Genomic DNA, 15,219 nt, shown 5'->3' with positions numbered 1-15,219 from the left:
TTTTGCCATTTGCAAGAACATGGATGAACTTGGAGGGTATTATGCTAAGTGAAATAAGTCAGACAGAGAAAGATAAACACCATATGATCCCTCTTATATGCAGGATCTAATCAAACAAACAAACAAAAAAATCAAGAAACAAAACCAAGCTCATAGATACAGAGAACAGATTGGTGGTTGCCAGAGGCAGGAAGTGGGTATGGAAGAAATGGGTGAAAATTTTTTTTTTAATCTTTCTTTTTTTTTTTTTTTTAAGTAGAAAATGAGGGATGTTAGGGTACCAGAAATTGCATTAAAAGAAGATTCTGTCTGTACTGGATACTGAGTCCCCACTCTTGCCCTTGTCTCAGAGACTGCCACTGGAAACAAGATGCTGGTCTTTCAGAACAAGTTCTAAACCTCCTGCCCCTCTGCATTGCTCACTCCAGATTCAAAGTTCTGAGCTGAAGCAACTGCTGGGCTGAGTGGCACCTTTGGGGACAGCTGGGACACATGGCTTCTCTCCATGTAGACTCAGGGTCTCTCCTTATGTGACCTCACCACATGGTCTCTTCCAGACCAAACTTTTTATGTAGTGGGTCCGGGCTCCCAAAAGTGCAAAAATTAAAGCTGCCAGACCTCCTTAAGGCTTAGACTTGGAAAGGCCCAATAGAATGCCTCTGAATGGAAAGGCATTCTATTGGTTAAATCAAGTCACTAGACCAGGCCAGAATAAATAAGGAGCTAAAAGAAAAAGAAAGAAAGATTAAAAAAACTGAAAAATATTCTTACTTGGCCTACACTTTTCAGTTTAACGTAGCAGCATCTTTTATCTATACATGCCAAATGCCTGATAATGACTAATCCAAATAATAATTAATACTCATATTACCACTCCCACTTTTATAAAGAGCTTATTCAGCTCTTCAAATAATTTAAAGCCAAAAAAATTCAAACTGGCCAAATTTCACCTTCCCATAAGATATGTAGATGATAGAAAAGATAGATTTGTACCCCAGTGAAAGAAAACTAAGAGGTTTTATTTAAATATGTCTTCAACAGGTAAGTATGTGCCGAACTCTTAAACAAGAGTTTTCTGTGACAATCTTTTTAGGTGCAAAGGGAATCAAAAAGGAAAACCAGGTTTAAAGTGAAGTAGGAGATTTTGGAGGGATCACAAGAGAGGACATCATGGTTATGAGGAAAAGGAACTATTAGGAGTCTCTGGAGGTCTCTTGAGAATGCCAAGCACAGAGCAGGCAGCTGTCTGTCCTAGGCAATAAGATATCTAGCGAGGAATGGTGGAGCCAAACTAGGTTATATTTAAGAGCCCAGACAGGGTACTTATTTATTCAAGAACATACAGTTATTTAGAGGCAGACCCAAGATTATGAACTAGGTACACTTTAGAACCTGGGCTAGGCCACACTGGGCAATGACATCTTTAAAAAAAAAAAAATGTTGTATACATAGTAAAATGTTACTCTGGTATACCATCACAGAAAGGTTATGGTATTTTGATTTCAGAAAGTCATAAATTAATAAGATACTGTTTGAGAACATACAAACCACCTGTTCACAATTATCAAATATTGTTAACATCCAGGAATTTTGTCTGATCTTCAAAATGTTTTCTTACCTACCGGGCTAAAGTATTCCTCAACATAAAGTGCAGATTTGGCTTTACATGTTGATTTTATATGCGGCTAACAAAATTCTGACCCTAAAAATAGGGCATACAAATAATTACTTAGCAGATGGAAGAAAAGACAAAATAGGATAAAACAAAGATGGAAAAAAGGAAACAGAGAAGAGAGAGGGAAAACCACTAGTAAAGCTAACACACAAATGTAGTCTAACTAGCTTCTCAGTTCTTAGTTAACCATACATTGGGATCTGTCAAGAAAAAAAATCAAAACATCTTATACCTTTAGCGTTGCATTTATGTCTAAAACATTCATATAAGTACTTACCCAGAAACACCTCCAGTAGCTTCCAGTTTCCTGGCTTGAATCATATGGGTCTAAGTCGCCTACCAGTCCTCACAATGGCCAGCATAACCGATCCCACGTATCTTAATAACTTCATTGCCTGTTACTCACTTTCAAAAACCCTGGAGTCCAATCACAGTAAACTTTTTCCTCTCCAAAGAAGCCGTCATTTTGTATATATTATCTCCCTTCCTCCATTTCTTTCTTCTCTCCTTTCTCTCTGACCCACTTATTTATTCAGTGTTTGTCACCTCTCCCTTCTCCAACCTTTTAACCTGGTTAACCTATTCACCTTTCAAAACTCACTGGTATAAGGCCGAGAAGCCTTCCCTGACACCCCCCTCTGGATCTGCCATAGCACTAAGCGTTCACCCCATCAGAGGACTTACAATGGAGTACTGCAATGACCTCTTTACCTGCCTGTTTCCACAATGAACCCATGTTTACTGAGGTTAAAGACTGGGTCATGTTAACTCTTGTATCTTAGTGTCCTTAGCACAATACCTGGCATACAGTGTTACTCACCAAATGTCCAAAGGCTAAGCAGCCAAACTTTATTGAGCACTTCCTATTCATCAAGTATTGTACTGAGGACATTAGGCTTAAGGTTCACAAAATCTAGAAATTCCTTCTCCACAGGTAAAATTTTATTTGAAGTTTAAGATCCAGAACAGATAACCCAGGCCTCATGATCTTCCAGTTGTCAAGGCTTAGTCACTCTCCTGGCACATGTAAAAAAGGAAGATAATGATACTTAAAATATTATATTAAAATTACTCTAAGTATCTGTCCCACTGTATCTTTTGTGCTTTAGGTCTATGATTCCTACTCCTCACCTTGACCCCAAGTAACTAGTGATGAGCTGGACGTTTGAGTGGAGCACAGTAAATGTTGAATGAAACCATGGAATTGACAACATTCTAATTCTCCTTTTCCCTTTCTAAGTATATGGAAAGAAAAAGTGCACTACCCAGTGCACTACCTTAATATGTCCTTGAAAGTGTCTGATTTAGAGATAACGCCTCCATCAATCCCCATAGTTAATGGCCTCAAAGATCTGTTGCCCTAAGGAAGTTCTTTTACTTTTGTTCAACGCAAGCCAACAATTATCCTTTAAACTCAATATGCTAAAAATGGAGAACACCAAGTTTTTTGGGTGACCATATGTTCCTATATTTCTAGGTCAGTCTTGAGCAAATAGTCTCTTCCACGTACCCCATAAATACACTTGTACCCATCAGCCCGTCTGTCCTGGTTTCCTTGGTTTGGAAAATGTGGTCACTGTGAATGTTCTATTTATTTCCTACCAACCACCCAACATTTATCTTTTATGTTTAACAATATTTAAATTATCTTAGCTCTTTTCTGAAAAAAGTAAGAACACATGGACAGCTCCTGGCAGAGAAGATGAATATGATGAACTATTCTTATTTTGATATCAAATGACTTGGAAATGTGCTGGTGGTGGAACAAGGAAGATCAAGCTTCCCTCTGTTAACTGAAGGGTTTCCTCGGACCCAAGGATGAAAACCTAAATGAATGGGTGGTCTGGGCTTGGTAAGTAGATGGTCAGCGTCAATACTGTCACCATAGCTTGATGTATTGGGTCAATCACAGTATATCTACATTAATGTGAAAGAGAGTTCTTAATCTCAGCCCCACATACAAATGTAAAGGTCAGTGTGTCAAACACAAGTAATAAGTGAGGAGCTTAGGATGTTCTTGAGCCTGGCATCAAGCCACAGGCTCTGTCACTTCAGTTTGGCACTGCATTCCTCACACTGGAATAGTGTTGCAAACTTTTAAAGGAAATAGAAAATTCAAAGGTCCCCAAGAATAAATCAACATACCTCACCCTCTTCCCACAGATTCTGAGCATTCTGGTTTGAGAAATAGTGGAGTAGTTAAGTGCATGGGTTTTATCATTAGACTTGGATTCAAGTCCTCAGTGCCACTTAGTAACTGAATGGCTTTAAGCAAGTTAATTAAACTTGCTAAACATTGGTCTCTTCATGTGTAAAACTGGGATTTATATAAAACAAACATTTTTTTAAAAAACCTGCCCCAAGTGAAATAAGCCAGTTAAAGAAAAAAAAATACCATATGATTCCATTTATATGAGGTATCTAAAGTAGTCAAATACATAGAAACAGAAAGTAGAATGGTGGTTAACAGGCACTGGGGAGGGGGAAATGCAGAGTTGTTTAATGGATATACAGTTACAGTTTTGCAAGATGAAAAAGTTCCAGAGATCTGGTGCACAACAATAAGAATATGCTTAACACTCTTGAACTGTACACTTATGTTGTGGTTAAGATGGTAAATTTTATGTTTGTTGTGTTTTTTTAACCACAATTAGCAACAACAACAACAATACCTGCCCTACAGGATTACAGTGAAAATTAAAATTTTATAGATAGATGCAAAGTACTTTACTCAGTACCCAGTAGAGTCAGTGCTCTTTATAAAAGGGGGCTAGTTTTCTTTTTTCAGTGAAATCAAAATTATTAAAAGTATCAAAAGCTCACAGACATTTCTACTGACTCAGTGAATGATTTCCTTCTCAATCAGTGTGTTAGTCGGTTGTTGATGGGGCATCAGTAAAAAGAATCACTGAACTCATTCAGATGATTCATTCATGCTGCCAAATTTAGTGATGATTATGAGTCTTGTGTTTTAGTGAAGCATAAAGCAGTAACCTGAGGAAGCACCAGTCTCCTAAGAGAAGTCACTCAGTTATACTTGGTAGCATCCATTCAGGCACTCTGGTAGGCAGTGACAATTCCTAAACACCTCTGAGAGCAGAGCCACACAGATTTTCTTTCTGCTGGAGAAAACAGGCTGGTGACATATATGTTATTGGACAAGAAGTCAAAGTCCTTCTCAAACTGACCCTGACCCTTACCCCTGGGATCCACCTCCTCTTACTTACTTTGCTCCAGCCCCACTGGCCTTTTGGCTATTTCTGGAACCTCCCAGATCTGCTCATCCCTCAGAGTGTTTGCACTTGCTCTCTGTCTGCCCAGAATGATCTCCCTCAATGTGGCCACAGGATCACTCCCTCACCTTCTTCGGGTTTTTGTTCCCATGTCACCTTGTCAGTGTAGAACTCTGTGACCATCTTATATGAAATTGCTACCCTCTTCTTCTCCTCGCCCAGGGACATTGATTTTTCTCAAAAACACATACTATCCACAGATGAATTATATATTTTTAAAATTTGTTTAGTGGCTAGGTCCTTACAGTACAGTCAGTATAAGCTCCATAAAGGTAAAAAAAAAAAAAAAAAGCCCTTTTGTTCACTACTGTATTCCAACCTAGAATAGTGTCTGGTACATAGTATGAACGTATTCAAAATTTTTGGATTGAATGAATGAATATATTGGTCAAAGCCTTATGCAATATGAGTCAATAATAGCTTAACCAAAAGAGTTCTCCTTACAAAGGAAATATCTAAGAAATCTTACTTAACAGCCCCATAGCATGACTCTACCAAAAGTCATTTTGCTTTAACCTCAAATTCTTTTCCATTCCAGTGAAAGTGAGAGTGTGTATATCTGTTTTGCTACCCTTTCCCTAATCAGAAGGGGCTGGGACACACAGAAGCGAATGTCCCAACAGTTACTGAAAACGATTTGGGATTTTAGAGGTATAGGTAGATATGTAATAAAATGTTTTTAATAATGTATTATTATTTTATTTTAATATATATTTATTTTAATATAAATCACCTGTTATTGTACCTAGCTTTATGAAAATACACATTGGGTTCTTGGCTTATGCTAGATAAATCAAATATTCATGAATATCATTATTATACTTGCATGTGGTACCAACATATTGCTTCTGTTCTTTATTAGGAGAAAGAACTTCCAAGAAGAGAGAGTAGCTAGAAAGAATTTACAACAGGGAGGTGTGCAAGCTGGGTTCCAATGCCATATTTGTCTTCATCCAGATCCCTGAGCTCAGGCGAGACACCATCTCTCCACATCTGGCTGTATAGACTGTGTTTTACTATAAAAACCTTCTTAACTTCTCTGAGCCTCAAGTGTCTCACTAGAGAAATGAACATAAAAATCCTTATTGCACCTATTTCACAAAGCTGCCCTGTAATTTTGAAAATTGGGACTTATAACCCTGGTGATGTGGTGGATGCTGTTAGGTGGTTCAAAAACTGTATTTAATTTCCAGGTTACATTGATTTGGATGTGCACTTGGAAGGAAAAAGTATAACTAGCATATTAAAGTTGTAATTTTATGGATAATATTACTTTAAGATGAGGTTAATTTCAAAAGTAAATTAAGTTTTAATGGAAAATATTAAGTAAGTGATAATATAGGTAATACATAAATATGGTACAATTATGAATGTGGTAGATAAAACTGAGGTTTGGGAAAGTCTTGTAAGAATCAGTTGCGATAATATGTGAATGTTCTCTTCAAAGTGAACACAGTGTCAACCATGCTAAGATAGTATGAAATAAATGTAAATGAAATAAAGTATTATAACGATTATTCTGGTAGAGTTATCTTTTCTTTCTCTCTCTCTCTCTCTTTTTTTTTTCCTGAGTGCCTACCATGTTCCTAGCACTCAGTAAAGATGAGGCATTCGACCCGTAAGAAAAATCCCTACAAACAAACCTGCTGGAAGCTGGGGCATATCACAGTAAACTGTTTCCCCACATCACACATCCAGGCCATAAATCCAGTTCTGCTGATGCTAGACCACGCTCTAGCAGAGTTACAACTTCAGAAATGACATCCAGAATTCAATAGGCATTTTTTGAAAACCAAAAGGCAAACCTTATAAGTGAGGAAGCCGCTCTTTCACATGTTCCTCATGTCCCACTATGCAGTGTTGTGAAAAAACAGAATTAGAGCCTTATTGATCAATGCTGAATAATAAAAAATAGCATTGCTAAACTCAAATAATAACTGTGATATTGGGTCTTTCACAAAAAGGACTCAAAGAATCTGTACCTCATAAAACCATATATTTTAATGGAAGTGTGTAGAATGAGTATAATCCATATAAAAATGTGAGCATGTAGGAGATGTACGACCCTGGGGTGCTTGCCATCTGCCTTGCTCCCCTTTACATATTCCTTACCACACTATGTGCCATGGTTCGGACACCATATCTCCATTCTAGCATGTTCTCAGCTACTTACTGGTTTTTCTGCATTCACTTATCTTCTCTTAATTTTCTCAGATTAATCAGAAATTCATCCTATCTGTTCTGAAAATAGACAGGTGCCTAACTACTGCTGGTTCTCTAGGCATATGTCTTTCTCACCCACTAGATTGTAAACTCCAAGGAAGTCAGAAACCATTCTGCTTTATACCCTGTCACATCCAGACATCCAGCAGTACCTGGAATATAGCAGATTCTTCACAAATGTGAATGAATGGATACTCTAGCGAATAGATATATTTATGCAGCACCTGTTACATGCCAATTACTATGTAAGGTTCATTGCTGCTCAAGTACTGAGTATAATAAAATAAATTTTAAAACTTTAAAGGCCCTTGTAAATGTGGAGTGTTTCCAAAGCATTTTAAATTAATTTTTAAAATCAGTTATTCCCATGTAGTTTTAAATCAGAACCCTTAGGTAAATTCTCAATTGGAGATTTTATCAAGATTGTATTTACTATTCACAAAGATAGAATTTTACAGTGCTATGGTTACAAAATGTGCTTGTACAACACATGCACTGTTTCATATAGCTCCATGGAATGCTGGTTCTTTGTAACATTGCCTGTGAACGACTTTCTGTGATGTCGTTCTATCTATGAAACAATCCAGGGTATTCTGTTAGTATACATAGCTTTTCCCATGAGCTGAACACTTTTACATCCCTAATCCATGAGAACATGGGACATTATATGGCATTCTCCTGGACAAATGGCATTAGCCCACTATACTCTAAATATTCTGATTTCCTGTCCTGAATCGAGGATGTTCTGTACCAAACATGGTTTCTTCCATAGAGGTCTCTGTTTTTGGTGAACAGTCTTGACATAACGGCTGACAAAATATGTACAAAGGCTAGTGATCAATGCGCTGCAAAGAAGCAAAGAAAGGGTCCACGGCGTTTTAGGGGTTCATCCAACAATCTGGTGGGGAGATGGTATAGAGGCAGCACTTTGAGGACAGAGACTGAAGTTGTTCAACATTTTATCCCCAGCGCTAAGCTTGATTTCTTGTCTAAAGTCACCACATAATAAATGTTTGATGAATGGATAAAGGGAAAAAATAGCTGCATAAGGTAGGAAGGGCTATTCAGTATAAAGAGTCTGAAATCCTCTCTTTTTATAAACAGGACAGTCAAGGAAAGCTCTACCATATATATACGTTTGACTCAGATCTTTAAGGAAAAGACAGATTATGATCTACAGAAAGGGGAAAGTAGGACAAAAGATGACAGTGACATAAGAAATGTAGGTCTAGGGAAGTTCTGGGTTATCTAATTTTAATTATCACGACGCCTGTGATTTCCTTGCTCCTTGATGTTTCTCTGAATCTTTTTCCAGTTCCTTTCCTTGCTATTATGATTCTTTCCTGCATTCAGGGCTCTTCCCAAGGGGGCTGACGTCAGCTAGGTCTCCATGCTGTGCTGGGGAGGGGCGAGTCTGCTAGGTGGGAGACAGCATCTTTCTCATCCCTCAGCAGATGCCCCAAAGTTGAGCCTGGAAGCATGCCCCAGTTTGCCTGTTAAACACGAGTCAAGTACCCTTCAGCAAAGATTCAGGCTTGGCTTCCTTCCTTTGGCTATTAAGCTGCATTCCCACAGAATTACAACATGTCTGAGGTTTTCTAAAACCCTTTGTGTATATCCCAGACAGTTACTGTGCTGGATCCAACTTCTGACCTTGGTTAAGCAGGCCTCAAATCCTTTCCAACCCTGGCCCTGAAGGTCCAAGAACACATAATAAAGGAGGGGATAACAATAACATCTATAGCTTTGTGACCACTTATTATGGACCACTCACTGTGCTAAACTTTTTGAATGCAGCATCTCCTTAACATAAGCCCTGCTTGGTAGCTATAACAATTACTCCTATTACCTCTATTTTACAGATGAAATAAAGAAACTCATTCAAGTTATACAATCACTAAGTATTAAAGCCAGATTTGAGACTCTGGCAGTCAATTTCCAGAGTTTTCAAGGGCAAGGGCAAATGACACTAGAAACACATGAACAGGCCTAAAAAGGCAGCATGTAAACTGCCACCTACCTACAGTGTACACACCCCAGAAGAAAGAGGGTAGTAGGTCATCTTCTTCATGCACTTGGGTAGCAAGTACGTGAGCCCAGAGAGCCTCTGTGAGATGTAACAGACGTTCTAACAATGACAGCACAGGAGGGTTTTCTGAGCTTGTGGTGTCAACGGAATCTGGAGAGGTGACTTTGGAAACAGAGCTTGCTCTCGGTTCAGGGAGCAAAGAGCAAGACTTCCAGGACTCCTCCAGGTTCTCTCGTTAACCAGGATAGAGAGGGCCACAGGTTTCAGAGCACAGACTGTCCACCTCTAAAGACCATGTAATCTGTTGTGTCAAGCTTGACCCTTTGGATGCTTTTTTTTTTTTTTTTTTACAAAAAACAGGAACCTAGTTCAGTGGAAAGGATGCTCATAGAGAGAAACATGTGTGTGTGGTGTGTACACGATCACAGAGGAATTTAGAGAAAGAAGTCTGGAAAAAAAATGTCATCTAAGGGCAGAGGACAAAATTGCACCCAAACACCAGCATTAGGAAGCTTGTCATGAAGATAGAGAAACAGAGCAGGTTCCTGGGGCACGTTACCTAGGAGGGCATCCCATCCCAGCCAAATGGGCCAAAATCAGTGTAGTGATCAAGAGTTGCCAGTCTTAAAAAGCCCCTGGCCTGGGCCAAATAGAGCACACTGTTTTCCTCTGCCTCCCCCTCAATGCCCTGCCCTGTCATTTCAAAATGAAATTATCTAAGATCAGATTGTTTGTGCCATTTATTTGAACAGAGCCATGGGTTTTTGATCAAGTGTTACTTCTTCTGAGTCTTATAAACTAAAGCATGATTAGGTGAGTATTTGCTGTGAGAGATAACTAACGGGATACATTTTATGTGAACGCACAAAAGATATGTAACGAATATTTTCTTCATCCCAATCAGCCCAGCTCTACCTCAGTTCTTGCACACCGACAAATGGATTGGACATGAACCCCCGGGGCCTACGTCACCTGGTATCAATGGAAACTTGTATATCTATATCTATATCTATATCTATATCTATATCTATATCTATATCTATCTATCTATATATATATATATATATATACTTAAGGAACATGGACTTTACAAGTATATACATTTCTCCCATAGCTTCTCTACTATACAAACTGTGCAGTATAAAAAATACAGGAAGTGCCAGCGGCCAAAATGAAATTCAATCCCTTTGTGATTTCTGACTGAGGCAAGAACCATAAAAGGCATGTCAATGCACTTCCCACATTCGCAGGAAGGTTGTCTTCTCCTCTTTCCAAAGTGCTGAGGCAGAAGGACAAGTTCCATTCATGCCCATCCGAAAGGATGGAGTTCAAGTTGTGTGAGGGTGCTACAAAGGGCAGCAAATTAGTAAAGTAGTCCAGGCTTCCAGAAAGAACTATGTCACCTATACTGAGCGAGAGCAGCGGGAGAAGGCTAATGGCACAGCTGAGCGCGCACGTGTTCACCCCATTACGGTGGTTATTGCGAAACTGGACAAAGACCAAAAGAAGATCCTTGAGCTTGAAGCCAAATCTTGCCAAGTAGGAAAGGAAAAGGGCAAATATAAGGGAGAAACAATTGAGAAGATGCAAAAATAATCTTATATACAACTTTCATTAAAAACTGTTACAATGAAAAAATTTTTTAAAATAAAAATATAGTAAGACATTCAACTTTTGTCTTTAATACTATCCATTTTTAAAACCAGGACTCATAAAATAAGATTTAGACGGTAAAAAGGAAAACGATTTATGAACCAAACAGACCCAAATATAGCATCATGTTTTTGGAGTAGATCTGATCACTATAATTGTACAATGTAATTTTATTTGTTGTTTGCAAAGGGGCAAGTAGCCAGAATTCCCTTGACTTCTTTAGTAACATCTACATGTTTTGGCCATGTTTTAGAGATTACAGAAATGTTTTATGTGGCAAGTGATAGTTGTTCTTATATCCAATACATCTATGATGTTGAAAACATGCTGTTGGATGGCACATATTAGAAATCTTAAAGAAAAATAGATATTATCATACACTTGAAGTTGTATGACAACAATACCCTTGGCATCCAGCCTATGAAACCTATAAAAAGATATTTTTAAAAAGGTGAAAATTGTGAAAAGGAAACTAATAAATAGTGACACATTCCTTTAAAATTAGTAATCTGAGACAATAATTGTTATGCATCACAGCTAAAAATATTTCCAAACTGATAAAGTATACTTGAACTTATAAAAGTATGTTTAAAAGTCCTTAGTTTTGTATCTCATATTTGATGACAAGGTAGATCAGGACATATGGTCATATCTATGTAAACTGAAACTTTATTCACATGTCTATAAATTTCCTTGTCCTGAAAGAAATCAAAATACCCATTAGAACTATCTGGCAACCTTCAACACCTGTAAGCATCAGTGCGGGTGGGCCATAGAGGGAACCATTTGCTCCAGTTCATGAAACATGGAGAAAGACCTTCTGACAACTGTATTAGACATGGTAGTGTGTGTTATGCTAAAAGAGAATCATTAAGCCAAAAAATAAAGTCTTCCAAGACAGAGCAAGGACTGGAGAAAATGGGCTGAGGAGTGTCTCTTCCTAAAGACCCACGGGAATGGTATAAATGGGCTGCGTGCTACTTAATCATTGAAGCAATTATTTATGTTTATGTTTTGGTCCTTGATTCCATTCAGTCTAGCACCACCTGAATCCTAAAAAAGGGTGCTAAACTTGGGGGGTTCTCGTTTTCCCTTCTCTCTGTCTTTCACCATAGGGTCCTCATCTCCCTTCTTCCTTCCATCCTGCCTCAGCATTAGAGAAGACTCTCATACTGTTTAGGGCTGACCCCTCCGTGATGCTCTATACAAATTCATTTGCTCATTTATTCAGCCAACCTGTATTTTGTGCCTATGTCCAAGCCAGTCTCCAAGCACTAGGAGGGATACTCTAATGAATAAGAGAAGACCTCTGCTCAGAAGGAACCAAGAGAAACAATAATGAAGCATCCAATTTGGGTCCAATTTGCACATCCAGGTTGGAAATTCTGGTATGTTGGGGAGACTGAGCATGGAGTGTATATTTTTATGAGGTTGTAGTGGGCATCTTGAATAAAATATAAAGAGGGCTTTGGAAATGATGGTGAGACCCTAGTGTGCTGAGTTTAAGACATTCAACCAAAAAAAAGGAACATTTTTCTTAGACTGTGATCTGATTTGACAGAAAATATGTTCTGAGTTTTGAAAGCAGGAAAAGAATATGGTCTCTAATTAATTGTTTTGAGACATAAGAGATGCTTTGAAGGTTACTCAGTTGTTCTCTGTACTATTTTCTCTCTCTTGCTCTATTTTTTTTTTTTTTTTTTTTTTTTGGTAGGGAGTGGGGCATATTCCAAATTCTTTGACTATGATTTATGTGCCAGAGTAAGAAAAGAGGTGCACCTCGCCCTGCTCCTCCCCAACTCCTCACCCCCACCCCTGTTCCAAGTGAGGGACGCACCTTAGCAAGGGTGTCAGGGTCAACATATGAGACTATGAGTATGAATAGTTTTCCCTGGCAGACAAATGTAAGATTAATGGAAGTGGATCAAAGAATAGCACCCATGGTGGTCCCAGGAAGATTGGAAAGGCTGTCTCAGAGAATGCACATCACTTGGAATTCTGCCATAGGGAGGGAGGAGTTGAGGGGTAGGCATCCAAGCTATTTTTTTCAAGTGAGGGCTTAGAGTCCAGCATCATTTTAATGTCCATCGCTGTTATTAACTGCATTTCTTAATAGTTCCCCTCCAGCCTGCTATGGCATAAAATGAGGCCCAAGAGCTGAAACAATGCAAAAATAAATAAAGGCTATAAAGTAAGAATTAACAACATGCTATAGAAGCTTTATCTTTCCAGCATTTTCAATTTCTCTCTCCTAAAGTCCCCCTAAAACTCCATTAATGGTTTCCTATAAGAAAACTAACTTTCAAAAGCATATGTATTCCCAGCTAGATTAGAACTGATTTTCACATTTGTTTTGATTTCATAGTTATGATCAGGAGTTAGAAATTTTCCCTTCAGCATTAGACTTCTTCCATCAATAGTCCAAATAGTCTATCTCTCCTTCTGAACATTGCCAACTTTCCTCAAAAAAAAAAAAAAAAAAAAAAAAAAACTTCTTCTATCTCTTCTTCTATCTCTTCACTATCCATATTTTCCTTAACCTCTTGCTATCTGAGTTCTTGGGACCATTGCTCTTTCAGAGTTGCCTCTATCACCTTTTCTCAGATCCTTGTCCTTTCTCAAATCTCCCATGTCTTTTAAAATAATTGTTACTGTTTTTCATAATATATGCCATACTATTTAAAATGCTTCTGTTTTGGGAAGCATCCCCTCTTTGTTCTTCTAGGTTAATATACGCCATTTTAAATGGTCAAAATAACCCCTTGTTATCCTCTCTCATTATACAAAAAACTCACATACAAAGATGTACAATCTGTCAATAATGCTGGACCCAGGATTGGAGTGCAGATTTGTCTAACTCTAGATCCTGAACTCTCTCCACTCTTCCATTGTGCCTGCACTGGAATGCTGTGTGGTTCACAACAATTTCATCGCAACTACTAGAAGAAATGGCTCGGCCAGGTCAAACTTACAAAGAGAAAGATTTCTATCTGGCCAAACAGATGATGAACTTTGCCGGTTCTCCCTGGGAGGAGGCACCCATCTGCCCATCTGGTTCAGAAGCCTTCAGGGGCCCCACCCTACACAGGACGTTGCAGTAGGGATTCCCCTAGTCTGTCTGGAAGAAGGGTCCTGTTGGCTTGCTCCCCAGGTCTTGAAGTGGCCTCTGGAAAAAAATTCCTAGCGCTTGATTCGAAATAAGCAAAGTCAGATGGTGGAGCCTGTCTTGGGAGGGTCACGGTTCTGTCCTAGGCTTGATCTGGGTCTTTGTCGTAGTTGCCTCAAATGAGAATAATCCTCTACCCACATCACAATCCCTTAAAACTTTGACTGATGTGTCAGCAGGCTTGGTGTCTCTGATATGCTGTAGCAGCCCAAGTATCTACTTTCAAGCATCTATCTCTTCCTCCCCAGCCACAAGGCCCCCTATCAAGCTGTCCCCTCCTGTGGTCTTACCTGTGATTAGGTCCCTGCCCTAGGTTCTGGGGTACATCCCTTCCCTTCCTTTCTGACCTCTTCCCTGTCTTCTCTCCCTGCCCTTATTTCTTAACACAGGTACTTCTCCAGGTTCAGGGGTTCCATTCTCTTCCTGCCTCTCTTCTAGTTACCTTCTCCGATGGGCATGTATGTTCCCAAATCTTCTATACCTCCTCTGTGTGAATGGCTCCTAATCTTTCTCTTGGCATCTGTCCTGCATTCCATAGCAGCAGAGGAATCTCTCTGCAGGTTTTTTAGGCACAAAATAGATTTTCTTGTTTGTTGCCCAGCAGCCAGCACACACTGGGAATGCAGCACAGTGTTCAGTACATACTTTTTAGAATAAAAAAATGAATGAGTCTCCTCCTGGCTCCCCTCATTACTTTTCTCAATGAGCATGTCCATTTCCAAATCTTCAATACCTCCTCAATGTCAATTTGTTGAACAAATAAATGAATGAGTTTAAAACAAAACTTATTTTTTCCATCTTTATTCAACTCTCTCCCTGCTGTTGCCCTAAAACAGGTTTTAGAATCAGACTGAATTATTTTGAAACTTTGTTCAATGTACTAATAGGATGAAGCCTCAGACAAATTACTTAGCTTTCCTGAGCCATCTCCTTAGAGGGAAAAAGAAATCACAGAGAATAATGATCACCCTACTTGTTTATTATGAAGATTAAATAGTATGTGTAAAATATCTCAGTGCCAGCCATATTCATGCTTATCAGCTCTAATCCTTAATTCTCCTAAAGGTACATTAAGTATCTCATTTAAACCTCACAAATACCTCATAAGATACTTTTATAGCTCTACTTTATCAATGAGGTGATGAGGAAACAGAGGGACAGAATGTGACTTACTTGCACA

The 15,219-nt window shown here is 38.8% G+C and overlaps 1 protein-coding gene and 1 pseudogene across 33 annotated transcripts in view; one reads left to right on the top strand and one right to left on the bottom strand.

The window, feature by feature from the left end:
• Window positions 1-15,219, bottom strand: part of NRXN1 (neurexin 1) — a 1,120,317-nt gene that overhangs the window by 651,948 nt on the left and 453,150 nt on the right. The gene's annotated exons all lie outside the window — the stretch shown is intronic.
• Window positions 10,392-10,816, top strand: LOC131765258 (large ribosomal subunit protein uL24-like; annotated as a pseudogene).

This window comes from Kogia breviceps, chromosome 11 (assembly GCF_026419965.1).
Source record: "Kogia breviceps isolate mKogBre1 chromosome 11, mKogBre1 haplotype 1, whole genome shotgun sequence".
NCBI classification, from domain to species: Eukaryota; Metazoa; Chordata; class Mammalia; order Artiodactyla; family Physeteridae; genus Kogia; species Kogia breviceps.
Note: the sequence above shows the minus strand (reverse complement) of the source record. Positions and strands in the feature narration are given on the sequence as shown.